The sequence below is a fragment of the Nycticebus coucang genome, chromosome 13 (genome assembly GCF_027406575.1).
Source record: "Nycticebus coucang isolate mNycCou1 chromosome 13, mNycCou1.pri, whole genome shotgun sequence".
Taxonomy (NCBI): Eukaryota; Metazoa; Chordata; class Mammalia; order Primates; family Lorisidae; genus Nycticebus; species Nycticebus coucang.
Window position 1 is genome coordinate 33176644 of NC_069792.1, and position 27001 is coordinate 33203644.

The following is a 27001-nucleotide window of genomic DNA, read 5'->3' on the forward strand; positions in this document are numbered from 1 at the left end:
GAAGAGGCCAGTTCTACCAGTGTCCAGTGAGACTATCTCTTTGATTATATTATAGGGAGACAAAGGAGAGACTGCCTTGAAGAGGAGACCTGACTTCAGGACCAGACTAGACCAGACCAGAACAAGAAAAAAGGCTGCTAATGCTGGGCCACACTGAGAGGTCCAGTGAGCAGCCGCACTTGGCATCATGAAGATGGGGCCCAGGTGGTCCTTTTTCCCTCCAGCCAGAAAATCAACGCCAGAGAATGGACAATGTCTAGGGTGATGGTGGTAATAGAAATGGCTTAACCCAGGAGAAAAGTTCTTGTTGTCTGAAGCAATGACTGCCGGTCTCTCCCCTTCCTCTACCCTGTGTAGGCACCAGGCAGACTTGGAGTCACTCAAGGGTTCCATGCTTTGTTAACATGTAAGAGAGTGCACTGTCTCTTCCCTTGTTGAAAGGAAGCAGAGCTTCCTATAGGAATGGACAGTATCCTTCAGAGGTGGCAGGTAAGAGCTTGTTACTCAAGATGGAGATTTAATCAAACTGATAGAAGGAAAAAGAGAGAATTAAAGAGGTGTAGAAGAAGAAATAGATTCTAGAAAGAAACCTAGATCGTGCTGCTTTTTTGTTTTTGTTTTTGGAGACAGTCTCACTCCATTGCCTGGGCTGCAGTATAGTGGCAGGATCTGAGCTCACTGTAACCTTGAATTCCTAGGCTCAGAGGGTCTGGGAAACCTGACGAGGACTGCCCAGCTGGTCAGTGGCATAGCCTAGATTCAGACCCTTGCAGTCTGGCTCTGAGAACCTGGCTGCTGCCCTAGGCTGCCTGCTCTGTTAGCCGCCTGAATGCCCTTTAGTCTGTGCCCTGAGTTTGGTTAGAAAACAACATCCTTTGCTGCAGGTCTCTCACTGTTGTAGGAACTTGGCATAGGGTTTCTTCTCAATAACTGTCCCTTTCCTTTCGCCTTCTTCCCCTCAGCTCACAATGTTGACATGAAATAATAGCTGAGAGCTGGGTGCAGTGGCTCACGCCTGTAATCCTAGCACTCTAGGAGGCCAAGGCAGATGGATTGCTTGAGCTCAGGAGTTAAAGACCAGCCTGAGCAAGAGTGAGAGAGTGACCCCATCTCTACTAAAAAAAAAACAAAAACAAAAAAAAACTAGCCTGGTGTTGTGGAAGGCACCTGCAGTCCCAACTACTGGGCAGGCTGAAGCAAGAGGATCACATGAACCCAAGAGTTTGAGGTTGCTTTGAACTACAACATCAGAGCACTCTATACAGGGCAACAGAGTGAGATGCTGTCTCAAAAAAAAAAAAAGAAAGAAAAAGAAAGAAAGACAGAGCATCTGAGAAAGCGATTGTCGGCAGCTCAGTGCACATCAGGTGTGTCTTCTCTGGCTGGCTAACTCTAGTAGACGAAGATGGCAAAGTGAAGTGCGATACAAAAACCACAAGATGCCATAAAGGAAAAGATAGGTAATTTTGACTGCATAAAAAATAAATGCACAAAATGGAGAAGCCATAAACAAGGTCAAAAGACCAAAAACAAACCAGGGGGGAAAGTCACAACACATACGAAATCAGAACAGTAGTTCCCTTTCTATAAAATTGATTCTTAGAATTTAAAAAGAAGAAAAAGACCAGCAACTCAAGAAAATTCCACAAAAGGTATGAAGAAGCAGGCTTGGCGCCCATAGCTTAGTGGTTAGGGCGCCGACCTCATACACTGGGACTGGCAGGTTTAAACTCAGCCCGGGCCTACTAAACAACAATGACAACTATAAGAACAACAAAAATAGCCAGGTGTTGTGGTGGGCTCCTTTAGTCCCAACTACTTGGGAGGCTGAGGCAAGAGAATCGCCCAAGCCTAGAGTTTGAGGTTGCTGTGAGCTGTGACAGGACTGCACTCTCCTGAGGGCGACATAGTGAGAAAAAAAAAAGGTACGAAGAAGCAGTTCATTAAAAAAAATCAAACAGCCAATATCTTTAAGGAAAGATATACAAACTCACTTAAAATTAAGAAGCATAAATTCAGAAAGCAATGAAATAATACATATGCCACCTATGATACTCACAAAAAACATCCACATTGGTTGGTGAAGGTGGAGAAACAAGGACTTTTGTGCAGTTAAAGTGAGGTTCTTCTGAATACAATTTGGCAAAATCTCTCACTATTTTAAGTGTACATACTCCAGCTTAGCAATTCCATGTTAAACAATTTGCCTACCAGTATACTTACATTCTCCAAAGTATGTAAGAATAGTTATCACAAGTATTCATCATCTTTCACCCTATAATGTGGAGACTTAGCAGTTTTCCCAACCTTTAGTATTGGCTGCACCCAAGTAACCTATCAAAAATACAAACCTAAATATGTACCATAGTTGCTTCAGTCCCGTCGGTGGTACCCCATGATTTAAGGATGAAGTCTAACCCCGTAACTTGACTTACGAACCACCTTCCTGTGTCACTGCCCTTATTGTCCACCACTTCCTACTTTATATTTTAGGCTGTAAACACACACACGTGCACACACAGCTATTTCATGCTTCAGTGCCTTTGTTCATCAATCATCAGTTGATCCACAAATGTTTTTTTTAATACTATGAAAGTCACTCACTGTTCATTGATTACTAGAATCAGTTAGGAATTGCATTCAGTTGCTAAGACCCAACTATAGTGGCTTAAATAAATTAGGACCTTATTCTCTCACGTAAAAGAAATTGTCTGCTTCTACATAAGGGTTGGATAAAAGAAAAAAACAGAAAAGAAGTCCATAAGTAGGCCATGTCCAGGACCGGTAAGGTGGCTTCATGGAAAAGTCAGGGTCCAAGCCTTCTACTTATTCCTCATTGGCTCATTGGCCGAGATTGGGTTCAAGGTCACCCCCACATGTAAGGAAGGTATATCAGTCTGGATATGGTTGTGGCACATGCTTTAGCTAATTTTAAAAGAAAGGGGCTTATTATAGGTTATTAATAACTTAAAGATTCATGAAATGAAACTAAGGCTGGATTTATAGTCAAAATTTCTGAAGGCACTCCATGGAACTGCCAAGGCAGCTGATATTTCTGCCTCATGGTTTATTTTTTTATGTAGTCAAAATTACCTATCTTCTCCTTTATGGTATCTTGAGCTACCAAGAAGTATCAGCTGCCTTGGCAGCCCAGTTCCATGAAATGACAAATGGGAAGCTGCCCCTACAGTAACTGACTGCAGAAGCATGCTGCCTTTGCTACATATGTGTAATGGTTAATTTTTGTCAACTTGACTGGGCATAGCGATGCCCACAGCTAACTAAACATTATTTCTAGATGCTACGAATGTTTCAATTTATATCTTGAAATCCTAACCCCCAATGTGATGATATTAGGAGCTAGGCCCTTTAGGAGGTAATTGGTCATGAGGGTAGGGTCCTTGTGAATAGGATTCATGCTCTTATAAACAGATATAAGAAGGGGTGGCACCTGTGGCTCAAGGAGTAGGGCACCAGTCCCATATGCCAGAGGTGGTGGGTTCAAACCCAGCCCCGGCGAAAAAACTACACACACACACAAAAAAAAACAGATATAAGAGATCTTATTTATAAAAAGACACCAGAGAGCTTGTTTTCCTACTACCCACCCCCCACCACACACACACATGCATCATGAGAGGATACAAGAAGAAAAATTGCAAACCAGGAAGCAGGCCCTCACCGAGCACCAGATCTGCCTGCACCTTCAGATGGTCAATCCCGGCCTCCAGAATAGTGAGAAACACATTTCCATGGTTAAAGGCCCCCAGTGTGTAGTTTTGTTTTTTGTTTTTTTTTTTATAGCAGCCCAAACCAATGAGGACACAGGGTGCGACGGTGCAGATGTTTCCAGAAGGGATTTGAACTGACAGGCTGAGTGAAGTACATGATCCTCCCCTGGGTGAGGGGGCATCTGTTGGGGGCCTGAATAGAACAAAAGGAAGGTGGAATTTGCTCTCTGCTTGAGAGAGCTTGAACTGAGACATTACTGTTCTCAACACTCCTGGTTCTCAGACCTTCAGACCCAGACTGGAATCTCTACCACCAGCCCTTTGGTTTTCAGGCCTCTGTACTATATCACCAACTTTCCTGGGTCTCCAGCTTAGAGATGACTAATGATGGGACTTCTAAGCTTCCGTGTATTGTGTTAGTTTATATAAACATGTACATATAAATTCATATATATTTTTGTAGGCTCTGTTTTGCTGCATAAACTTGGCTAATATGATATTCATCAGCAAAATGCATGCCTCTTCGCCTTTTTTTTTGGAGACAGACTTTGTTGCCCAGGGCTAGAGTTGTCATGGTGTCATCATAGCTCACTGCAACCTCTAACTCCTGGGCTCAAGTGATCCTCCTGCCTCAGCCTCCCAAGTAGTTTGGACTAGGAACCTGCCACAACACCTGGCTAATTGTTCTAGTTTTTCTTTTTTTTTTTTTTAAATAAAGATGGAGTCTTCCTCTTGGTCAGGCTGGTCTAGAATGCCTCAGCTCAAGTAATCCTGCTATCTCAGCCTCCCAGAGTGCTAGGATTACAGGCATGAGCCACTGTACCCAGCCCCTATACAACTTGATTTAGAATTCAGGTCTTGCATGAATGCATTTGATAGGCAGGACCTAATTCATATCCAGAATCCTAACTGCAAAAGGGTCCAGGCAGTATAATACTTAGCTTTTCAGTCTCTGAAGTATCCAATGACCAATAAAAGGAAGCTGGACTAGCTATTGAGTGAGTCTATGCCCAGCATCTACCACAGAAGGCAGGGGAAGCAGATAAATGGGTTGAAAGAAAATGAAATATATGTCGCTTAACGATGGGGATGGTTCTGAGAAATCGGTCCTTAGGTAATTTTGTCATTGCGCAAACATCACAGAGTGTACTTCCACAAACCTAGCTGGTATAACCCACCATGCACCCAGGTTCTTTGGCATAGCCTGTTGATCCTATGCTACCAACCTGTACAGCATGCTGCTGAACTCAGAATGTAGGCAATTTAACACAATGGTAAGTATTTTCATATATAACAAAAATATATCACAGAAAAGGTACAATTAAAAAATAGGGTATTAATCGTCTTATGGTACTAATACGGAATCCCTCATTGACCAAAACATCGTTCTAAAGTATGTGACTGTAATGGGCCAGGCCCTAGGTCTAAGCCCGTAACATAAACAAAATCAGTGTTCCTTTATCAGGGAAGAAGGCTGAGGATGTCTCCTGGGATGGCAACAAGACTGTCTGCCATAATCCAGTTGTAAGAGGTCAGGGAAGGCAAATAGGAGAAGAACCTTCTAGGTATAGGAAAAAAGCAAAAGAACATGATGCTTTCAGGGAGGAGATGAATACTTGATATGTATTATTTTATTTAATTCTCAAAATCCTAGGAATAAATATAATACTACATTAGTCCATATTCTCACATCAAGGAGAGCCTCGATGGGTGGCACTTGTGGCTCAGTGAGTAGGGCACCGGCCCCATATACCGAGGGTGGCAGGTTCAAGCCGGACCCTGGCCAAACTGCAACAAGGAGAGCCTTGAAAGGCATGTTAAAGCACTTGAATTTAAGGGTTACCAGAAATCGTTCATAGAGATGCAGAGGTGAGGGCCAGTAATCCCAGTGGATTACTAAACATTACTGGCTCACGCCTGTAATTCCAGCACTTTGGGAGACCGAGGCAGGCAGATTGCTTGAGGCCAGAAGTTGGAGACCAGTCTGGGCAACATAGATCCCATCTCTACAAAAACTATTACATTAGACTAGGCACGATGAAGCATCCCTATAATCCTAGCACTTTGGAAGGCCAAGATAGAAGGATTGCTTGAGGTCAGCCTGAGAGAGAGTAAGATCTCCTCTCTACAAAAATAGAAAAATTAGCTGGGCATAATGATGCATGCCAGTAGTCCCAGCTACTCAGGAAGCTGAGGTAGGAGGCTCACCCAAGCCCAGGAGTTTGAGGTTATAGTGAACTGCGATCATGCCACTGTACCCCAGCACGGGTGACAGAGCAAGACTCTGTCTCTTAAAAAATAAAAAGAAAGAAAAAAATAAAAGAAATGCAGAAGTGCTGGGAGCTACTGGAAGTAGAGAGAAGAGTACAGTCTGCCAAACAACATAAAACTCCCTAAATATAATGAGAAACAAAACAGACTGGGAAAAGTTAGTTGCAAAGCATAGAACTGTTAATTTACAGAAAATTAGCACCCAGGATATATAAAAAATCCCATAAACCAATTTTTAAACATACAGATAACTCTAAAAAAAAAGAAAAATCAGACAAGGTGGCACCCATAGCTCAGTGGGTAGGGCACTGGCCACATACACCTAGGCTGGCAGGTTCAAACCCAGCCCCGGCCAGCTAAAACAACAATGGCAACCGCAACAACAACAAAAAAATAGCAGGACATTGTGGCAGGCGCCTGTAGTCCCAACTACTTGGGAGGCTGAGGCAAGAGAATCACTTAACCTCAAAGGTTGGAGGTTGCTGTGAACTGTGATGCCATGGCACTCTACCCAGGGGAACAGCTTGAGACTCTGTCTCAAAAAAAAAAAAAAAAAAAAAAAATCTGACCAAAGCTATGAGGCTGTAGTTTATAGAAGAGAAAACCCAAATGACTAAAAACATATGAAAAAATGCTTGTAGGAAAAAACAAAAATAAGCATATGTAAAATTATCTTTCAATGTCATGGCAAATACACACTAAAATAAGAGTAAATACCGTTTGGTGTCCATCTACCTTCCTGGCCACGAGTCCGGGATGGAATGGTCAGGAGCATGCCAGGTTCTGGAGTTGGAATTGATCAGACTAAAGGCTGCCATTGCTGTTGTCATAGCAGCAAACTGTACATCAAAGGTGTTTAGAAAGATTGCAATGGCCCAAATGGCCTGAAAGGGGAAGAAGCAGGAGGCAGAATAGCATAGATTTCAACACTCCATCATCCTCATATGATACTCGACTTTTGCCAGGTCCTATGCTTTAATGATTTGTCTCATTCTGTTCTCCCAAGATTCTACTATGGAAGAAGAAGGAACCAACTCAGAGAGAGGGTCCCACACTGCCCAACATTACATTCTGTTATAATATGAAAGCCCAGTTACAAAGGGGGAATGATCAGGATTTGGAGATAATTCTGATAATTGTTTGGGGACAGGCTGGGTCTTCAAAGCTAAGCAGGAATCAACAAAAAAAGGAGCAGATATAATACATGAGCCAATGAGAAAGTAAGGCCTATGCACATTGAGAAAATATTTCCTATTTGACAAACTGAGGGATTTATTTGTGACGGCCATTACAAAGTGGAAGATGGTCATTCATTTTGTTTTCTTTTAACGGGACCTTGCTATTTGTATTTGTGTCCTGTGTGGTTAACACAAGAAGATAAGGAGGACATAATCTCACCAGTGGACCAAGGTTTCTAAGTTCCTGGGTGACAGATCATACATACACAAGTATGACACCCCGTGAAAGTTGACTTTTCTTTGTAGTCTCTGACACACATATATGTAAAACACACAAGAACAAATGTGTAAATACACACACACTGAGGATATTCACATGTTTTCTACATAGTTATACCTTCTGGTTAATGATTCCTTCCAGTTAACATACTCCTTGTCAATCATCCTTTTTCCCTTGGAGACTTTTGAGAACAGCATACTTATTGTTCCTTAAAAGTGGAGCTAGTAGGATTTGAGAAAAGAGCTGTTAAGTTCCTATTGTACTGAAAGGTTTAATGGGATGTTAATTTCAGGACATAATTTATGTTAGATTATCACTGGGGTATGAATGGCATCATAATTTTCAATTAGTTCCACCTCTCAATGCTCCACATCATTATTCTTGAATAGTTGTTTTAAAGAATAAGAAAAATGTATTATTTCACATAACAAGAAGTTGCTCCCTAGCTAGTTCATTCTAGTTAATTCTGTGACTATTCAGTATCTTTCAGTTGCTGGTTCCTTCTTTCCATTTTACCATCTCAGGTACAATCTCTCATTTAACAGGACAGTTGCAACAGTAAGGGACAGGCATTCTTTCACAGGTAAGAATGTCTGGATGAGAGTGTCTTAGGAAAGAAGAGTGGCTTGTCTGCAAACAGGTATCTTCATCAAAGAACAAAATTGTCTCTCAAGTCCCCTAGCAGACTTCCCACCATGTCTCAATGGCCACCTCAAGTAATTTTAAAACATCCCTTTACATTCAGAATTTCTAACATTTAAATAGTTATTTTCAAAGTTTATTCTTAATGTCAAAGTTAAATTTTTAAACAGAAAAGGAAAACACTAGTGTCTCCCATTGACAATTAAAGTCACTGTGGTTAACTCCTTATTTTAGATCCTGGCAGATATCATAAGTAATTAAGGCAATTTTCACCAAAATTATCTCGGGAAAGTTGATGTACTTCAAGTGTTTAAGAATCAACTTTCATTCAGATCAGTTCCCTATTTTCTGACAATTTAATATATTTTTCCACAGATTTGGAACTTTAACCTTGACGAGAAGTATAAATACTATGATTATCTCAATGTCAATATTATGTTTAAAAATAATCTTGCCTGAGGTAAAAGAATCTTACATAGAAAAGTCATGCATCTGTGACTAGGATCATTTACATTTTGCTTGCATTAACTCTGTTTTGACATGCTTACTATCCAGCCAGGGAAAGCCCGAGGATGTGGTTTTTACAGACAACTTCCTACCAGTTCCAACCTCATTTTATACTGCAAATATGAGGAGATGAGTTTCTCCAAATGAGATTTACATGTGTAAGTGCAGACCATAGATTCTGACAGCTTATAAGAAAATAATATCTTACCTGCTCCAGAATCCACTTGTATCTACAAAGTATAAAACTTTCTAAGGTAATCATGATTATATTACTAAAGAATGGTTATTTTTCTTTTTTTTTTTTTCATTTTGAGACACAGTGTCACTCTGTTGCCCTGGGTAGAGTGCCGTGGCATCACCGCTCACAGAAACCTCAAACTCTTGGGCTCAAAAGATCTTCTTTCCTCAGCCTCCCAAGAAGCTGGGACTATAAGCGTCTGCCACAAAGCCAGGCTATTTTTAGAAATAGGGTCTCACACTTGCTCAGTCTGGTCTCAAACTCAACTCAAGCAATCCACCCACCTTGGCCCCCCAGAGTGCTAGGATTACGGCGTGAGCCATGGCACCCGGCCTAGAATTTTTAAAAAACTACTATTAATAAAATTCTATGCTGGGTGGCGCCTGTGGCTCAGTCGGTAAGGCGCCGGCCCCATATACCGAGGGTGGCGGGTTCAAACCCAGCCCCTGCTGAACTGCAACCAAAAAATAGCCGGGCGTTGTGGCGGGCGCCTGTAGTCTCAGCTACTCGGGAGGCTTAGGCAAGAGAATCGCTTAAGCCCAGGAGTTGGAGGTTGCTGGGAGCTGTGTGCTGCCACGGCAGTCTACCAAGGGCTACATAGACTGTGCCTCAAAAAAAAAAAAAAAAGAAAAATGCTTCTAGCAAAGTTACACTCAGCTGTTCAACCCAAACCCAAAGGCCAGACCTCCCCTCCGGAGCTAGTGTCTGCCCGCACTGCGCATGGACGGGCGGGACTGAGTCCCGGAAGGGGCGGGTGTAGCCCCGGAGGTCCAACAGCTACTCGCGGACAGCGCGCCTCGTTTTCCGCGCGGCAGCCGAGAGAGGACGGTTCGGAAATAACTGCTAGCTATGCGGGTGGGCGGGAAGAACTGCTACCTATGCGGATGGGAAAGCGGCTGAGCCTTCCAGTCGGTAGCTGGGCTCTTGGAGGTAAGAGCCATTGCGGTCTTTCTTCCTCCTCTCCTACGGGCCGGGCTCTCGCTTCGTGGGTACCGAGCGCCGCGCCGCCTTGCTCCGGCCCAGCCGCAGCCGGCGCCTCAGGTTTGGCCCAGGAGGTGACGCTCCCCTCGCGGTCAGGGGCCACGAGCCCTCCGGCCACCTGAGCCGGCGTTTGTGAGCAACCACCTGGAAGTCTTAGCGCAGCCTACTCCGTCAGCGCTGATTTTAACTGTGAGCCCAGAAGTTAGTATAAAGGGCCTTGCATGACTCGGGAACCAAAGGTGCCTGGAAGGAACGGCCAGATAACTTCCTGTTCTGCTTTGCCGGGTCCCTTTTGTACCCCTGCAAATCTGAGCATGCGGCATTGGCTTGTTCAGGTTTCCTTTAAATGGGCGGCTTATTTATCATTTATAAGGGAGCAGTTTATACGCGGGGGAGGTGATTATCTCCTAGGTAATAAGACGACCCATCCCTAACATTACTTTGTGGTTTTGAAATTTTCTTTTCTTTTTTTTTTTTTGTAGAGACAGAGTCTCACTGTACCGCCCTCGGGTAGAGTGCCCTGGCGTCACACGGCTCATAGCAACCTCTAACTCTTGGGCTTACGCGATTCTCTTGCCTCAGCCTCCCGAACAGCTGGGACTACAGGGAAATTTTCTTTTCTTTCTTTCTTTCTTTTTTTTTAATTGTTGGGGATTCATTGAGGGTACAATAAGCCAGGTTACACTGATTGCACTTGTTAGGTAAAGTCCCTCTTGCAATCGTGGGAAATTTTATTTTCTTTCTTACTTTTTTTTTTTTTATTGTTGGGGATTCATTGAGGGTACAGTAAGCCAGGTTACACTGATTGCAATTGTTAGGTAAAGTCCCTCTTGCAATGGTGGGAAATTTTATTTTCTAAACGAAGTTTACTGTGGGTCTATGCTGGTCTCTAGCCGTAAGTGGAGCGGGTCGCGTTTTCCTGTAAATTTCCTTGTAAATAAGTTCTGAGAAAAGACATTGAAATTGGAGAACAGCCCGTGCAGTTCTGCAAGGCCCTTAGGCTGTAAATGCCTACCCTTGTGCCTGTGCTTGAATTCACAGGGAGATGGGTGTTTCCGGATGTACATCAGTCAACTGCGGGGAGACTGGAAAACATGCTGGCAATTCAAAAACGTTTAAAAATGGTAAGGCATCTGTGAGACGTGGTATATTCCTGGGTTTTTTTTTTTTTTCTTCCCGATTTGAAATACATTGTTTCATTTGAAGTAATTTTAAGAGTTAGCTGTCAACAGGATGAATGTAATGGTTCTATAATCCGTGGATTCCTTAATTTTAAGCCCTATGTGGTTTGAATTGTTGCTAAGTGCTGGGATTTCTAGAAATTTACAAGCTAAGTGTTTGTTTGATAAAAATACAGGTAGTGCATGAAAGTCTGAAACATAAATACAAAAGAACTCAACGACCCATTTAAAAGCGGTAATATTGCCAATGCTGTGTTACCTCCCACCCCCATTCCCCTGCCCCCCATCTAGTAGTACCTATCTCTAGTTTTGTGTCCATCGGTTTCTTGATCCTGTGGCTGGGAGGTGAGATGGATAGTTTATTATTCATATGTATCTTTAAACATAGGCATTATAAGAATGAGTATGCATGTAGTTGTCTGTAGTTCCTGTGAATCATAATACTAAACTGAAATTTTCCAAATTAGAATTATTCACAAGCAGTAATTTTATTCCTCATACTCAAGTGAAATATTTCAGCATTTCAAGACATGAAAATAATGATAGTTTAGCAGGGTCCAAACTTGTATGTCTTCATAAATCATATCAATAATTGTCTAGCTCAATGATTTATACTCCTGAGGTGCTGTGTGACATTTGTGTGGCCCTGGCCATCTCCTTTGCCCTGTTTGTGTACATTCAGTTAACTTAAACTTAATTCTGTAGGAATGTGTCTGGTAATGCTGACAGTGTAAGGCATCCCTTCTCCAAAACTACTAGATTTGCCATTGTACTGTTTTCAGGTGAAAATCTTCACCCTAGTTTCTGTACATCTAGCATTTAACCTGACTTAGTGCATTCTAGTCAAGCTCTAGGACAGAAAAGCAATGGTTGTCTACTCATTAGGACCATTGTGTCTTAAAATCAATACTGTGATGATGAAGGATATAAAATGTTTCCATCATTTATGTAATTTTTAGGTACTAACCAATCAAAAGATTTAAAACACTCAAGTCATTAACAGATGTTTTTAAATTTCGCGTTTGTCAGTTAATACTATCAGAAGTAATGAAACAGGAATTGTGTTCTTTTATTCCATTAGAAATGTATTGAACAAGAGATACTGGTACTTTTATTAAAAAGTGGGTTGGAGTCCCAAAAGGTAGGTTGGGTTCCTTAGAGGAATGACATTTTGTTGTTGTTGAGACAGGGTCCCACCCTATGCCCCTGAGCAGAGTGCAGTGGGCGTGGTAGCTCACCACAGCCTCAGACTCAGGCTGCAGGCACCCCTCTGCCTCAGCCTCCGGATGCCGCTGGGATTACATGTGCTCAAGGCAGCACCCGGCTGGGTTTTTCCATTTTTTTCATGAATCGGGGTCTCACTGTCGCTCAGGCAAGTCTCTAACTCCTGAGCTCAAGCAATTGATTCTCCCTCCTCAGCCTCCCACAGTGCTGGGATTACAGGCATGAGCCACTGCGCCCGGCAGGAATGAAATTTTTATTAGACTATTCCTTCATATAACATGCCAAACAAATGCAATTACAAATGGGAATTGACAGTGAAACTTTAATTTTTAGGTCTGACAAATCCTATGAATTTTGAAGGTGTGTGAAGGTCATTGTGACAGATGTTTTCCAAAAGCTTAACAGAAAATGGCAATGAAAAAGTAGAACCGCCACTGCATATATTGAGGTACAAAAAGTGTTAAATGACATCTTTTTGGGAATCGTGGTGCTATTGTTACTAACAAGCAATACACAAAATGTTTGATGTGTTATCGACGTTGATAATGGTGGCATAATGATGACTTAAATTTTTGCCGTTTACCCAGCTGAGGATATCTTTGAAGAAATAATTCTTAGACTGAGATGCCAGTAAACTATATTGGTTTATGTTAATGGTATGTAGTACAATTTTTTACTAAGAGGCTAAATGTTCTTTCTCCTTAGCACATAGGTAGCTGCAGATGGATGTCCTTTAGCTGCAGTTTTTTGAAATACTCCTTTGTTGCCTCAGGTAAGTAATTGTAACTAGGAAAGCGACCACATCTGTTGACAGTTAAAAGTGTCTGATAAATCCAAGGGATTGGGTCCAATAGCTGTTGCAGTTGCCTTTGCATGTCAGGATATGGTTTCCTTTTCTCAGCATTGAATTTTTTTTTTTTTTTTTTTTAGACAGTCTCAAACTGTCTCCCTGGGTAGAGTGCCCTGGCACCACAGCTCACAGCAACCTCAAATTCTTGGGCTTCAGCAATTCAATTCTCTTGCCTCAGCCTCCCAAATAGCTGGGACTACAGACGCCCACCACACCACCCAGCTATTTTTTGGTTGTAGTTGTTGTTTGGGAAATATGGGCTGGATTTGAACCTACCAGTCTTGGTGTATGTGGCTGGTGGGCTAAGTACTGAGCTACAGGCACCAAACCTCAGCAAAAAGCCACTGTTTGAGGTTATGTGGTTAACTTTATCTTTGATTATGAAATGATTTTCACTGTTCTGATTTTTTAGAGGTGTGCCATGCAACATTATGGAAGAAAGAACGAAGACTGCAAGAAAACAGATGAACAGAAGCAAATGATGAAAATGAATACTTTACTTGGTTTTACTAACTTCATTATAAATGATATAGAAAATAAATGTGAGTAATTATTTTAATTGCTGGGCACTAAAGTCTCTTTTCTTTTAAAATAGCTGTATTCTTTTTTTTTTTGAGACAGAGCCTCAAGCTGTCACCCTGGATAGAGTGCCATGGCATCACACAGCTCACAGCAACCTCCAACTCTTGGGCTCAAGAGAGGCTCCTGCCTCCGCCTCCCAAGGAGCTGGGACTACAGGCGCCCGCCACAACGCCCGGATATTTTTTGGTTGCAGCTGTCGTTGTTTGGCGGGCCAGGGCTGGATTGGAAGCCATCAGCTCAGGCGTACGTGGCTGGCGCCTTAACTGCTTGAGCCACAGGCGCCGAGCCAAAATAGCTGTATTCTTAATAGTCACTACTAATCAGACCTGTTTTTAGCATACTTTAACAATGTAATCGGCTCATTTGTGGGTGGTGATCTCATTGAGATAAAGCATGGTGAGATATTTCCTGTACTCCCTCCCCACTTTCCCTTTGTAGCTTTTGGTAATTTCTGGAGAGGCCCTAATCGCTGCATGTGTCATATCTGGCTTCCCCTTTGTAATTCTCTATTGTACCTGAAAAACCGGTAGGACTCTTGAATGCTTGAATGCAATCAAATTGTCCCTTACGTAAAAGCTATCACCTTTCTGTGATTATAGATTTTATTTAAGATTTAAATTTTAAGGGCCCGGGCACTGTGGATCACCCCTGTTGTATTCCTACCATTTTGGGAGGTGAGGCGGGTGGATTGCCTGAGCTCTCAGGTTTGAGACCAGTCTGACCCAGAGTGAGACATTTCTGGCCACATGCACCAAGGCTGGCGGGTTTGAACCCAGCCAGGGCCAGCTAACCAACAATGGTAACTGCAAAAAAAAAAAAAAAAAATTGGGTGTTGTGGTAGTCGCTTATAGTCCCAGCTATGTGGGAGGCTGAGGCAGGAGAATTGCTTAAGCCCAAGAGTTTGAAGTTGCTGTGACAGCACAGCGCACTACTGAGGGCGACATAGTGAGATTGTCTCAAAAAATAAAGGTGGCGTAGTGGGTGCCTGTAGTTCCAGCTACTTGGGAGGCTGAGGCAAGAGGATCATTGGAACCTAAAAGCTTGAGGTTGCTGTGAATTATGAGGCCATAGCAGTGTACCAAGTGCAACAGTGAGCCTATCTTAATTAAAATTTTTTTTTTTTTATTTTATTCAGTTTGACTTCATCTTTGAACACAGTAATCCTAATCTTAGTACAAGGAATAATTGTGTTATGTTAGGAGAAACTGGGCCAGCAGGTCTGTCTAGGATTAAAAGAATTGAATTTGAAAACTAGATTTCTCGCTAGGTGAAGATAAAGACAGGGAAGTGTTCTGCCTTCATCCCATAGAGAACCGTAAAAGAGTTGTACACGAGAAGCACAAGATAAGCATCTTGCTAACTGGTAACATAAAATTGTAATATGTAAACGTTAAAAACTGGCTTTTCCTTCTAACATTGTCCCTGGCACTAGTAGGTGTTCAGTGATAGTGATCTAGATCTCAGAGAGTTGGTGAGTAGTCCTGCTGTTTGGTTAAGAAACTGAAGTGCCAATTTTGAAAGATATGATGCATGATAGCATCTTGGTTAATAAAGTGACAGTTCGGTGATACTTTGCTTTTCTGTGAATGGATGTGATCTTTCGATAAGGCTTTGAAGAATGAGAACTAAAGATTTAAGAATTTTTTACAAGATACGTTTTCTCATGATGTTTCTGCCTTTTCAGAGCAGAAAAACTTTCCTTCGAAAATGAGGACTGGGGGTGGTGCCTGTGTCTCAGTGAGTGGGGCACCAGCCCCATATATCGAGGGTGGCGGGTTTGAACCCAACCCTGGCCAAACTGCAACAACAACAACAAATTAGCCAGGTGTGGTGGGCTCCTGTAGTCCCAGCTACTCGGGAGGCTGAGGCAAGAGAATCACCTAAGCCCAGGAGTTGGAGGTTGCTGTGAGCTGTGACACTGTGGCACTCTACTGAGGGCAATATAGTGAGACTGTCTCTAAAAATACAAAAATGGAGACTGGGCTTCCAAATTGATTTCTTTGCCTTATGGAACCTTTCTTGTAACTAGTGAGGGCTAAGTAGCCAATTTATAAATTACAGTCTCCTTGATAACATGTAAATTTTCATTTAACCTGACACGTGCATAATATATGGGGAATTCCCAAGGCTTTTCCAGATTCTGTATTTAGGGCTTGTGAAACTATGTCATAGACATGTCAAAAAAAGCATGAAAAGACCTTAAATTTGAAGTTTAAGGTTATGTAATTTTTTTTAAAGTTTTGATCTACCACCAGGAGTCATACAAAAGGTTATATATATTCTTTACTCACTAGTTTTGACAAGTTCACAAGTGTAAGGGAAAAAAAATAGTTTAACATTATTTGTAGATAAAGCATTATTGCCATCTTGTGACAAATATAGTGGACTACATAAAAGTTATTTTTCACCTTGTTCAGCTTATTTATATTTTTGTCTATTCACCATTGATATTCTGAGCTAACCAGAATTTGTTTTTTAAGTAGTATTCTCCTTGACAACTTTATCACTTATAAATTGTCCACACTGTTCTAAGTTTTAAAATTCTGCTGTTGGCTATAGAGGTTTGGATTAGTATTTATCGCATTAGGAATTAATTTTGAGGAGGCCATACTTAAATTTTTAAAAAATCACTCTCAAATACACTTTCTCCCCTGCTTAGGTAGGAATGAAGAAAAAATGATTTCCTCAAGTCACTTATTCATCACTAGAGAAGATACCTGTCCCTGGTCCATATGTGGCAATAAACTGTTCGAGCTGTCGTTGGCACTGAGTCAGGTAGATATCCCTTTCCTCTAAATACTCTTCATTATGCAATTCAAATGGAAATACTGCATTTGGAGCAACACAAAATACAGCGGCTCCTAAAGAAGGAAACAGAATGTAAGTGAGGAATACTTAAAATGCCAAATGTGAGGGCGGTGCCTGTGGCTCAAGGAGAAGGGTGCCGGTCCCATATGCCGGAGGTGGTGGGTTCAAACCCAGCCCCGGCCCAAAAAAAAGCCAAATGTGAAATCACTCTTATCAAACAAAATAATGAAAATGTAAAAGTTAAGTTCTGACTCACTCAATAGAGCATGTCGATAATCATGTAAATCTGACACTTGTTCTTTTAAACTAAGGAAGGGGCTTTAGTTTGGTACCAACAGAAGAAGTATTTTGATGTCTACATTTTAAAGCTTGGAAATTGTAAAAAGCATTAGTTTTGAAGCTGAATAGTAATGTTTAGAGGTGAAAATAGTAGAAAAAGAAGGTATTGGAATATGGGTAAAAAGAATAAATGAATGATCAAGGATAAACCCATTGCAGTACATTTCTCAGTTGTTAAAACCATTCATGGCAAGGTAAATATCTAAATTTATGGACTAGAATAGCCCCTCAAATAAACTGGCATATATCAAATGATTTTCAACAAGGGTAGTAAGATCATTCTATGGGGAGAAAAAAACAGGAGTTGGAACCTGTTCGTGGAAAAAACATGAAGTTGGACCCTTAGCTTACATCATAGCAAAAATCATCTCAAAATGGAGCATAGACCTAAATGCAAGAGTTCTAAGACTTTAAAATGTAAACATTAAAAGACTGTAAGTCTAGAAGAAAACACAGGAGGAAAGTTGAATTATTTTGGATTTGACAGTGATTTCTTGAATATCACACCAAAACCAGGCACCAAAACAAAAAATAAATTGGACCACATCAAAATTAAAAACTGCATCAAAAGATACAATCACTGGTGAAAAGGCAACCCAGGAAATAGAAAGTTGCAAATCATATCTCTGATGAAAGACTCTGCAAGTCAGTAAGAGAACAACCTGATTTTTAAAATGGGGGTCATGCAGGGGATTAGAGTGGAGGGGGCGGGAAATAGGTAAGGATTAAAACATACATTTCTCAAAGAGGATAAACAGATGACCAATAGGCATATGAAAAAGATGTTCTACATCACTAAGGAAATAATCAAAATCACAATGCTGGTCACTTAATTGTGGTCAAGGGTATAATACAACAAGAGGACATTTCAATTCTAAACATTTATACACCTAACTTAAATGCTCAGATTTATGAAAGAGACCTTTTATGAAAGAATTGAAATTATACCTTGTATCTTTTAAGACCACAAGGTAATAAAGGTGGAACTCAACTTCAACAAAATTTTTCAGCCCCATACAGAGGCATGGAAGTTAAACAACCTTATGGTGAATGACAATTGGGTCAAGGAAGAGATAAAGGAGGAAATTGTTAACATAACACCAATGAAGCTACAAGTTACCAAAACCTGTGGGACACTGCAAAAGCAGTCTTAAGAGGGAAATTTATCATATTAGATGTCTATATCCAAAAAACAGAAAGAGAGCACATCAATAACTTAATGAATCATCTTAAGGAAATGGAAAAGGATGAACAATCTAATCCCAAACCTAGTAGAAGAACAGAAATAACCAAAATTAAATTAGAAATAAATAAAATTGAAAACAAAAGAATCATTCAGAAAATTAATGAAACAAAAAGTTGGTTCTTTGAAAAAATAAAATAAACCTTTGGCCAGATTAACTAGAAACTAAAAAGAAAAATCTCTAATAACTTCAATCAGAAATGAAAAGGAGGCAATAACAGATATCACAGAGATATAAGATATTGTCTCTGACTACAAGAAACTATGCCAGAAATTTGAGAATGTGGGCTGGGCACCCATAGCTCAGTGATTAGGGCACTGGCCACATGCTGCAGGGCTGGTGGGTTCAAACCTGGCTGGGACCTGCTAAAAAAAAAAAAAAAAAAATACCCAGGCATTGTGGCGGGTGCCAGTAGTCAGAGCTACTAGAGAGGCTGAGACAAGAGAATCACTTGATCCCAAGAGTTTGAGGTTGCTGTAAGCTATGATGACACAGCACTCTACTGAAGGTGACAAAGAAAGACTCTGTCTCAAAAGAAAGAAGAGAGAGGGAGGGAGGGAGGAAGGAAGGAAGAGAGGAAAGGGAGGGAGAGAGGAAGGAAGGAAGAGATGAAGAGAGAGAGGGAGGGAAGAAGGAAAGAAGAGAGTAGGGGGGAGGAAAGAAGGGAGAGAGGGGGAGAAAAGCACTGAGATCAAAGAAACAGTAAACAAATCTTCCAACAAAAAGCCCTGGGCCAGATGGCTTCACACCAGAATTCCATCAAATCTTTAAAAAAAGCTCACACCTATAATGCAGAGACTATTCTAAAACATTTAGAACAGTGGTTCTTTTTTTTTTTTTTTTGGAGAGACAGAGTTTCACTTTATGGCCCTCCGTAGAGTGCCGTGGTGTGGCGTCACACAGCTCACAGCAACCTCCAACTCCTGGGCCTAGGCGATTCTCCTGCCTCAGCCTCCCAAGTAGCTGGGACTACAGGCGCCCACCACAATGCCCGGCTATTTTTTTGTTGCAGTTTGGCCGGGCCGGGTTTGAACCCGCCACCCTCGGTATATGGGGCCGGCGCCCTGCTCACTGAGCCACAGGCGCTGCCCAGAACAGTGGTTCTTAACCTTGCTAAAGCTGTGGCCCTTTAATATAATTCCTGTGGGTCCCACAGGTTGAGAACCGCTGATTTAGAATGAAGGTCCTTCCCCAAAACATTCTATGAAGCAAACATCACCCTGATACCAAAACCAGGAAAGGATCCAATTAAAAAGGAGCACTACAGACCAATTTCATGAATTTATATAGATTCAGAAATACTCAATAAAATCCTAGTCAATAGATTACAGCTACACATTAAAAAATTATACATCATGATCATGTGGGCTTCATCCCAGGGAAGGAAGGGTAATTTAACATATGCAAATCTATAAATGTAACTCACCATTTGAATAGAAGCAAAAACAAAGACCATAGGATCCTCTCAATAGATACAGAAAAAGCATTTGATAAAATTCAATATACTTTTCTAACAAGAACTCTTAAGAATATAGGCATAGTGCGTACATTTCTTAAACTGATTGAGCCATCTATGACAAACCCACAACTAATATCATCCTGAATGGAGCAAAACTGAAAGCTCTTCCACTTAGAACTGGAACTAGACAAGGATGTCTTCTATCACGACTATTATTCAACATTGTGCTGGAAGTTCTAGCCAATGCAATCAGGTAAGAGAAAACTATAAAGGGCACCCAAATGGGGGCAAAGGAGGTCAAACTCTTGCTCTTTGCCAATGATATGATCTCATACTTAGACAATCCCAGTGACTCAACCACAAGACTCCTGGAAGTGATCAAGAAATACAGTAACGGGTCAGGGTAGAAAATCAATGTCACAAATCAGTAGTCTTGGTTTACGGCAACAATAGCCAAGCTGAGAAGCTAATCAAGGACCAATTCCCTTCACAGAAGCTTCAAGGAAAATTAAATACCTAAGAATATACCTAAAAAAAGAGGTGAAGGACCTCTACAAAGAGAATTATGAAACCCTAAGAAAAGAAATAGCAGAAGACATTAACAAACGGAAGAACATACCATGCTCTTGGCTGGGAAGAATCAACATTATTAAAATGTCTATACTTCCCAAAGCAATCTACAGATTCAATGCAATTCCCATTAAAATACCAACATCATACTTTGAAGACGTGGAAAAAATAGTTCTTCATTTCATATGGAACCAGAAAAAGAAAACATATAGCCAAGACAATTTTTAGTAATACAAACAAAGTTGGAGGCATCAGTCCCCCAGACTTTAGGCTATATTACAAGTCCACAGTGATCAAAAAAGCATGATATTGCACAAAAATAGAGACATTTGGAACTGGATAGAAAACCAAGAGATGAAACCAGTCTCTTATAGCCATTTGATCTTTGTTAAACCAAATAGAAGCATACACTGGGGAAAAGAATCCCTCTTAATAAATGATGCTGGGAAAACTGGATAACCACATGTAAAAGACTGAAACTGGAGCCACATGCTTCACCACTTAAAAAAATTGATTCAAGATGGATAAAAGATTTAAATATAAGACATGGAATGATAAAAATCCTAGAAGAAAGTGTGGGGAAAACTCCTAAGGATGTCGGCCTGGGGAAAGATTTTATCAAGAAGATTTCCATAGCAATGGCGATAACAAAAATAAACAAGTGGAACTTAATTAAATTGAAAAGCTTCTGCACAGCTAAGGAGATAACAAGCAAATCAAATAGACAACCTTGAGAATGGGAAAAGATTTGCATGTTACAAATCTTACAAAGGTTTAATAACTAGAATCTATAGAGAGCTCAAATTAATCAACAGAAAAAGAATGCCATCTCTCACTGGAAAAAAACATGAGCAGAACCTTCTCTGAAGAAGACAGATGAATGGTTAACAAAAGCATGAAAAAATGCCCATCATCCATAATCATCACAGAAACGCGAAAGAAAATCAACCTGAGGTATCACCTAACCCCAGTGAGAATAGTCCACATCACAAAGTCCCAACGTTGCAGATGCTGGTGTGGGCATGGAGAGAGGGGAACACTTTTACACTGTTGGTGAGTCTGCAAACTCATATCGCCTCTTTGGAAAGAAGTATGGAGAATCCTCAAAGAACTCAAATTAGACTTCTCATTTGACCCCACAATCCCATTCCTAGGTATCTACTCAGAAGAAAAAAATCATTTTATTATAAGGCTATTTCCACTGGATTGTTTATAACTCAATTTGCAATTGCCAAGATGTGGAAATGACCTAAATGTCCATCAACTCAGGAATGGATTAACAAACTGAGGTATAATGTATACTATGGAAAACTATTCAGCCATAAAATGATAGTGACTTTACATCTTTTGTATTAACCTGGATGGAGTTGAAACATAGTCTTTCTACTAAAGTATCACAATAATGCAAAAGCAAATATCCAATGTACTCAATGCTAATATGAAGCCAGTAGACCATCTAATTCACACCCACAGAGGAGAAAAAACTCATTTCAATTCAAGTTGAGGGAAGTGAGAAGGAAGGAAGGGGGAGAGGAAAGGAGGGGGGCTTGGGATGCTCCCAATTAATGGGCACATTTGGGTGCAGGACACAAGTACGAGAGGGACTCTGCCTAACAAATTCAAATATGACCTAGTTGTTTGTATCGCCACATTAACCTGAAATAAAAATAAAATAAAGGTGATTGAATTTAAGCTGACAACAAAAATCAGAATGCAATACCACCCTCACACCCATACAATGGCTATTGTAAAAATAAAAAGGAAATAATAAGTGTTGACAAGGATGTAGAAAAATTGGAACCCTTATGTAATGTTGGGAATGTAAAATGGTACACACACTACGGAAAACAGTTTGGTTGTTCATCCACAACAGTAAACAATTTCCATGATCCAGTAATTTCACTTATAGGTATATACTCAAAAGATTTGGAAGCAAAATCTCAAAGGGATATGTGTATCTGCACATTCATGTTCATAGCAGTATTACAAGGTGTAAGCAACCAAAGTGTTCACTGATAAAGGAATAAACAAAATATGGACAAAATGTGGTATATATGTATTATTATTAAGTAATAGTACTCACACAATATAGATGAACCTTGAGAACATTATGTTACATGAAATAACCCAGTCACAAAAGGACAAATATTACATGATTCCACTTATATGAGGTACCTAAGAATGGTCAAATTCCTAGAGACAGCAGAATGAGAGTTGCCAGAGGCTAGGTAGATGTGGAAATGGGGAGTTGGGGTTTAATGGATACAAGGTTTTAGTTTGGGAAGATAAAAAACTTCTGGAAATGGATGGTGGTGATAGTTGCAAAACAACATGAGTATACTTAACACCACTGAATCGTACACTTAAAAATGATTAACGAGGTTGATCTTTATGTATATTTTACTACAATTTAAAAAACATTGACTTTTAGTATAGGAGTTCAGCTCTTATACTCCGTTTCATTCATTGATTCATTGAATAAGTACGTAAATGGGGCAGTACGACGAGTACCAAGCCATGCCTCCCTTGCTACCCTACACTCTGCTGCTTCCAGACCATTCTTTCCCCTGCTTCCTCCTGTCTCTCCTTTGATGTTCAGTGCCACCTTGCTTTAACAACCTTTTCCCCCTTCCATAGTCAACGCCTAGCTCTCAGCACTTGGTGCACAATTTTCCTTTCTTCCCCAATATCCAACATTCAGTGTTTTCCCTGTGAACTGCCCATTTAACTTCTGACCTCCCTGGGTCCTACCTTTCCCCCTCTACCTTAGCCACACATTCCCACAATCACAGGAAACTGGTATCACCAGAAACTTACTTCAAAACCAAAACTCACTCCCCTCAACTACCTCCTATGCTCCAGCTCAGTTGCTGTTCCAGGTCTTCCGCCTCAGAGATCTGTGATCTGCTTCCTCCCATTCATGCCCTTCCTCTGTCAGCTTAAGAGTCCTTCCCTTGCAAGCCCCACACTACCTTGCTCCTCTGCAACACTGCAGGAACCCAACCATTCATAATATGCTAGTACTAAGGCTGGTAGGCAAAATCACACAACTGGCATTTCTTTTCATTTTAAATGAATCGATAGCTTCAAACAATCACTTCCACTGCCTGACGACCCTGCTGTGTTTCCCAAGGACACTTCCTAGCCCTCACAATGACTATTCTATTCCATTCTTCTTTCCTCAGACCTTTCATTTTCAGCTGGTCATACAATTTGAATATACCTTCCTTGAGGTATATGACCAAACCTACAAACCTACCTGGTTCTGTATCCACTTTCTTCTCTCCTATAAAATGAGGAAGTAACTAGTTTATGAGAGGCCAGTACTTTCACATGTGCCGGAAAACCATCCCTGCTCACCTTTTTAGGACTTTACTCCTGTATCTTCCCCTCTTCTACAGCATCATCAATTTACTCTCTACTGCACATAATAGGATTTAATGCCGTCTATCCTCATATAAAAATAAAATCCCTTCCTGGACCACTCATCCTTCTCTTCCTTTTTTTTTTTTTTTTGTAGAGACAGAGTCTCACTGTAACACCCTCGGGTAGAGTGCCGTGGCGTCAGACAGCTCACAGCAACCTCTAACTCTTGGGCTTACGTGATTCTCTTGCCTCAGCCTCCCGAGCAGCTGGGACTACAGGCGCCCGCCACAACACCCGGCTATTCATCCTTCTCTTCCTAATGCACCATTTCTTTCCTCATCTCAAAATTGTCTATGTGTGCTGTCTCCATAACTTCACCTCCATTTCTGCAATAGCTCTAATCATGGTTACCTAAAACCTGTAGGTTACCAGATCAAATCTTATCCATCTCCCAGTAGCATAATAAACCCTCAACCATTTTGCTCCCTTCTGGAAGCACTCTCCTTCTTGGTTATGTAATACCACACTTCCTATATTCTAGTTGATGCTTCTCAGTCTTATTAGTTCTCCTCATTCCCATTTCTAAATACTGAAATCTTCAAGGGCAGTCCTGGAGTTCTGGAGTCCAAGGGAGACCAACCTTTTGACTTCTCTGGGCCACACTGGAAGAAGAAGAGCTGTCTTGGGCCACACACTAAATACACAAACACTAACAAAAGCTGATGAGCAAAAAAAAGTCCATGCATAATTTTGTGATGTTCACCATCACAAATAAGCAAAAAAGTCCTCACATAATAATTCTAATTATGCACTCTCTCATTCGGACAGTTGTAAAATCATAGAGCAGGTCCCAAATTTGCAATCACTAATATAGAAAATGTACATATCTAAGTAATAAAGTGTATTTGGCTGTGCTACGGGCACTGAGCCCTTCTTTTACTTTTATATTTAAAAATATTTTAAAACCCAAATACACTTTATTATTTAGCTATTATCATTATCAATTGCCTGGTCTACAATAACCGTTTTCTAACTAGTCTCCCTCTTTCTGCTCTTAACCCTCCAACTCCAAATGTGTTATTCTAAAAATACAATTTTAAACACTAGTGTTCTACTTAAAATCTTTCAATGACTTCTCATTATACTTAGAATAAAATCTCCGTTTTCTATCATGCTCTGTAAGGACTTGCAGGATCTGGCCCTACTTTCCTCTCCAGCCGGTTTTTATGCTGGTTTTTTGTTTTTGTTTTTTGACACCCTGGCTTTTCGTTTCTTGGAAGCATCTACATACGGAATTTCCCTCTACCCTGACTTATCATCCTTTAGGTGTCTGCTTAAATAAATATCACCTCCTTAGGAGGGCTCCCAAAACCCACTTGAAAGGAAGACCTTTCTATTCTTTGTCATAACATCCTATTGATGTTCTTCACAGCATCTGTCTTGATTTGCCTTAGATATGTATATGTATTAGTATATTTACCGTTGTCTGTCCTCTCACTAGGCTGTAAGCTCCACCCGGTTAGAGACTGATTGTGTTTTTTACCATTGTATATCTAATGCTCTCAGCACCTAGTTATCATTCAATAAATATTTGTTGACTGAAAAAATTATGGATATTTAATTCAAATAGTGATAATTAGGACATACAATATGGCAGAACCTCAGAGACATTGCACTTTTGGTTCTCGATCATGGCAATAAAGCAAAAATTGCAATAAAGTGAGTCACATAATTTTTTGTTTTCTCAGTGCACATAAAAGTTATATTTACACTACACTGTCATCTATTAAGAATGCTAAAAAAAAAAGTTAACAGTCACCTGAGCCTTCAGTAAGTCTTAATCTTTTGCTGGTGGAGGGTTTTGCCTCAATGTTGATGGCTGAGGACTGATCAAAGCAGGGGTCCCCAACCTTTTTGGCACCAGGGACTAGTTTCACAGAAAACAATTTTTCTATATACTGGGTGGAGGAATGGTTTTGGGTTGATTCAAGTGCATTCCATTTATTGTGCACTTTATTTCTATTACTATTACATTGTAATATATAATGAAAGAATTCCATAAGGCAAAATCCCAAAAATGGGAGCCCTGAGCTTGTTTTCCTGCAACTAGAAGGTCAGGTTCTGACTTAAATCCTGCCACTAGATACAGCTGTATAATTGAAGTACATCAACTCACTTGCCACTATAAAGCCTGCCACCAGATGCAGCTTAATTGTCACTGCCATTCACGGATAAGCTTTTGATATGAGTCTGCAAGCACTTGGGTTTATGTGCAGTCAAACCCTCTGCTAATGATAATCTGTATTTGCAGCCACTCCTCAGCACTTGCATCACTACATCAGCTCTACCCCAGATCATCAGGCATTAGAGTCTCACGAGGAGAATCCAGCTTAGATCACTTGAATGTGATCTAAGTTTATAGTAGGGTTCATGCTCCTACAAGAATCTAATGACACTGCTGATCTGACATGAGGCTGAGCTCAGGATGAGGAGCAGATATAAATACAGATGAAGCTTCACTCACCCACTGCTCACCTCCTGTGTGAGGCCTGATTCCTAACAGGGCATGAATGGGTAGCAGCCTGGAGGTTGAGGACTCCAAGGTCAGAGTAATGGCTGCTGAAGGTTGGGGTGGCTGTGGCAATTTCTTAAAATGAAACGATGAAGTTTGCCACATTGATTGACCCTTCCTTTCATAAAAGATTTCTCTGTAGCATGTGAGGCTGTTTGATAGCATTTTACCCACAGTAGAACTTCTTTCAAAGTTGTAGTCAATTTTCTCAAACCCTACCACTGCTTTATCTACCAAGTTTATATAATATTCCAAATCCTTTTGTTGTCATTTCCCCAAAGTCCACAGCATCTTCACCAGGAGTAGATTCCAAAGCAAACCACTTTCTTTGCTCATCCATAGGAGACAAGGCCTCAATTTGTTCAAGTTGTATCATGAGCTTGCTGCAATTCTGACCAATCTTCAGAATCCACTTTTAATTCTAGTTCTCTTGCTATTTCCACAAAATGTGTAGTTCCTTCCTCCACTGAAGTCTTGAAGCCTACAAAGTCATAGATAATGATTCCTTTGATGGATCCCAGCAAAGAAAATTGAAAACCTAGATGCCATTAAGAATATTCATGATTCGGCTTGGCATCTGTGGCTCAAGCGCGCCAGCCACCTACACCTGAGCTGTTGGTTTCGAATCCAGCCTGGGCCCGCCAAACAACAATGGCGGCCGCAACCACAAAATAGCTGGGCATTGTGGTGGGAGCCTGTAGTCCCAGCTACTTCGGAGGCAGAGGCAGGAGAATTGCTTCAGCCCAGGGGTTGGAGGTTGCTATGAGCTGTGATGCCACGGCACTCTACTCAGGGTGACAGCTTGAGGCTCTGTCTCACAAAAGAAAAGAATATTCATGATTCATTTTGAGAGGTCAAAATATCCACATCAGGAGAATTTGAAAGAAGTTTATTTCAACCCTCATGGATGACTTACAAAATATTTTTCTTAACTAATAAGACTTTTAAAAAATTATTATCATTATTATTATTATTTGA

The 27001-nt window shown here is 40.8% G+C and overlaps 1 protein-coding gene and 1 non-coding gene across 2 annotated transcripts in view; both read left to right on the forward strand.

Annotated features, from left to right (window-relative positions):
• Nucleotides 1-27001, forward strand: part of LOC128563566 (uncharacterized) — an 856840-nt gene that overhangs the window by 537322 nt on the left and 292517 nt on the right. The window lies entirely within an intron of this gene.
• LOC128564172 (small nucleolar RNA SNORD87) lies at nucleotides 12781-12865 on the forward strand. Its single transcript, XR_008374040.1, has one exon. It is a non-coding gene; the product is annotated as a small nucleolar RNA SNORD87 (small nucleolar RNA).